Source organism: Pseudorasbora parva, chromosome 6 (assembly GCF_024679245.1).
Source record: "Pseudorasbora parva isolate DD20220531a chromosome 6, ASM2467924v1, whole genome shotgun sequence".
Classification (NCBI taxonomy): Eukaryota; Metazoa; Chordata; class Actinopteri; order Cypriniformes; family Gobionidae; genus Pseudorasbora; species Pseudorasbora parva.
Window position 1 is genome coordinate 46,671,491 of NC_090177.1, and position 3,857 is coordinate 46,675,347.

General features: G+C 44.7%; 1 pseudogene; it reads left to right on the forward strand.

The window, feature by feature from the left end:
* The first annotated feature begins 223 nt into the window (after positions 1-223).
* Positions 224-3,857, forward strand: LOC137079537 (putative nuclease HARBI1; annotated as a pseudogene).

Genomic DNA, 3,857 nt, shown 5'->3' on the forward strand with positions numbered 1-3,857 from the left:
AAAGGAGTTGGTGGACTCAGTTCCGGTGGTCCGTGTTCCGGTGGACCCTGTTCCAGTGGTCTTGAAATGGAGGAGAAGGAAGGCTTCCTCCGTGCCTGTTCCAGTGGTCCCAGTTCCGGGTGATCGTGTTCCGGTGGTCCCTTTGCCAGTGGATCGTGTTCCGGTGGTCCTGATGCCGGTGGATCGTGTCCCAGTGCCGGTGGATCGTGGGCCAGTGGTCCCGATGCCGGTGGATCGTGTCCCGGTGGTCCCAGTGCCGGTGGATCGTGGGCCAGTGGATCGTGTTCCGGTGGTACCGCTGAAGGGGGTCCCAGTGCCGGTGGATCGTGTGCCGGTGGTCCCAGTGCCGGTGGATCGTGTTCTGGTAGGTCCCAGTGCCGGTGGATCGTGTTTGAGTGGTCCCAATGCCGGTGGTCCCTGAGCCACTGAGGCGCCCTGCTCTGCCTGAGCCACTGAGGCGCCCTGCTCTGCCTGAGCCACTGAGGCGCCCTGCTCTGCCTGAGCCACTGAGGCACCCTGCTCTGCCTGAGCCACTGAGGCGCCCTGCTCTGCCTGAGCCACTGAGGCGCCCTGCTCTGCCTGAGCCACTGAGGCGTCCTGCTCTGCCTGAGCCACTGAGGCGTCCTGCTCTGCCTGAGCCACTGAGGCGTCCTGCTCTGCCTGAGCCACTGAGGCGCCCTGCTCTGCCTGAGCCACTGAGGCGCCCTGCTCTGCCTGTCCTGTCTTGTGTGTACATGTGGGTTTTGTTATTCTGAGCATGTGCTCCTGTAATTGTCAGATCCCTCCCCCTTGTTATCTGATTTGTGTTTGATTTCTCCCACCTGTTCCCTCTTGATTTCTTCCCTTTATAAACTCCTTGTGTGTCAGTCTGTATCATATCCTTGTACTGCCTACGTCTCCCGTTCCCCAGTAACTTCTACGTGGTATGTGTTGAGTTTCAGTTATAACCGTCCCAGTTACGTTGTGCTGGGCAAGCTACAAAAATTCAAAAGGGGATTCGTCCTTAGTGCAATTAATGAAATGGTATTGTAGTGAAAAAGGACCTAACAACAAATAAGTTCTGTAACAAACAAGAGTTGTGTAATATTTTCACCCTTATGTATTCACCCTCTCTCTTACAAGTCATACATAGGTACAATTCAATGCTTTCATCATGTGTTACATATATGTGCATGTGAATAGGGGGGTCACAATATCCGACACAGTCCTGTTCTCCTATCTGAGAGCATAAATAGTTCAGCAATTGAAGGAAACAGTCTTATCTGTCGATGAGTAGAGTTACAGAAGATTAGGTCGACTGTTGTCCTTCACTTGGATGTTTGGTTAATCGCAATGTTTCATGGTAGCAGAGGATGGTTTCACCAACACAAACAGTATGTTTGTGAACATGTAGCTGCCCACAGTCAAAGAGCAAAAAAAGTGCCTTACAAACAAATCCTCTACAAAGAGAAAACATAAAATGCAATAACAAAAAATTAAACTAAATTAATTATTTTTAGCTTTAAAGCAATATAATACAAATCAACCTTAAACTTATGTTTGAGCAGAAAACCAACAGTTTCTCAAACAGGATTTGGAAAGAAAGGTTACAAACAACGCCGGCTGCGTTCGGAACCGCATACTCATTGAGTAGGTACTCAATTTCAATAAGTACTTACTTAACGAGCGCAAAAAGAGTAGGTACTATATATCCAGATCTCGTTAAGTACGAATGCGATCCGCACTTAATGCGCCATATTGACGTTATCATGTGACCCATGACGATAACACAAGCGCACCAATTGGTTTGACAAGTATAATTCATCTATCTATATTGGTTTAAACTTTTTCTTTTTGTATAAAACATTTCTGCCCATTTATTTTGTGATTTTTTTTTTTTTTTTTTTTTTTTTTTTTTAGTATAAGCAATAAATATTTACCCTACTAATCTGACAGTTTTGTCCTTTTTTATCCTTGCGAAAACCCAAAATTGTGATCTCTTGAACATTTTAATTTCTTTATTTTATATGCCAAAGATTTCCCCCACAAGCAAAAGTGGCCTAAATCGCTAAATCTTTATATTTTCCTTTTTTAGTTAAATTTAACTTGTCTCATCACTTCAACAAATATATATTGCATTATAAATTATTCAGATATTTAACCTTGTTATTGTGCTTTTTTTTTCTCTGTGAATAATGTATGCAAACCCATGGTATTTTTTTAAATATTATTATTGTTAAAGATAAAACCATTTAATTATGAAACTATAAAAGAAATGAGTGTCAGGTGCACTAACACCTGATTGCATCAGTAACTCCACAAGCCTACCTACTGCGATTTTCATCCCTTTGCAGTGGTTAGACTGTCAGCACAAACGAGACAAATATCTGCACAAAGACGTCGGGAGGCTGCTCAAAGACATTGCCTTCGGAGAAGATTGTTGATTTTATCCTCGAAAAATGTAAGTATCACTACTTCATTTCAATTACCCCAGGTTGAATTGCGTTGTAAATTAACCAGCCCCAACATTTATAATAATGTAAAATGACCAGTACTTAATTGTATGACATTTTCTTACTGAAAATGTGTATTTCAGTACAACAAAGAAAATGTAATTTGTTTTGTAAAATTTTATAGTTATGCATGGATACACACTAGACAAAAACAGCTGATATGAATTCATATATTTTCAGTCAAGCATGAATTAATAGTTTTTATTGTATTCTAGTTTTATGTACTGACAAAAATAGGACATTAATAAATTAGATGAACAATAGTAACTATCACAAATAAACAAAACTCAAAACATGAAACAACTTTATTAAAATGTATTTTTCTAACAAACGATCACATTTGCAGGTGCTGAACACCACATCCTACTGCCATCTCAACCGAGCTGTACCAATTCTGCAGCTTTATTTTGATGAGGACGCTGACCACCGTCAACACCTTCGCCTGTCTTTGCCATCCATCATGTCCCTCATTGCTGCAGTCAGACTGGAAACTGACCATGGATGGGAGCGGGACATCGAGGTGCTTGTGTTCCTCTTCTGGCTGGCCCATGCAGCATCATACAGGGTGGTGTCACAGACCTTCGATATCCCCAAGACCTCTGCGCATGACATTGTGCACAGAGTGAGCAAGGCCATCGTGGGAATGTTGAGGAGCGTGATTTATTTTCCAACCGGAGATGGCCTGGAGGCAGTGGGAGCAGGATTTGCACAGCTGGCTGGGTCACCAGCTTTCAGCAGAGCAGTTGGTGCCATCTAGCAAATAACTCCCACTATTACTTCAACAGGAAGTTATTTCATTCCATCCAACTCCAGGCCATCACTGATCACTGTGGGAAATTCCTTGATGTCTTTGTGGGGTATCCTGGGTCTGTTCATGATGCCAGGGTGCTGAGGAACAGCCCTGTGTATACTGGAAGCCTGTATCCTCCTGCAGGCGAGGGCATACTTGGTGATGGTGGCTATCCTTGCCTGAGTGCACCCGTCTGTCTCATCACCCCATACAGAGAGCCTGTGCAGAACCCCGTGCAGGCTCGTTTCAACAGCAAGCACTCCCGTGCACGAAGCATAGTAGAGCGAGCTTTTGGCGTGATGAAGACCCGTTGGCGCTCCATTTTCTTCAAGGCCTTAGAGGTGAGCCCTGCCTTTGTGCCTGAAGTGATCACGAGCTGCGCTGTTCTTCACAATCTCGCTCTGCTCAATGGCGACATCATTGAGGCAGAGGATGAGGAAGACCTTGATGAGGGACCCCCTGAGCCCCACATCCTTGAAGCAAGAGTGGGAGAACATGTGCGGGACAATCTGGCTGCTGCTGTGTCCGCTCCAAACATCAATGTGCCAGCTGTCCATGAGCACGATTACCTGTGA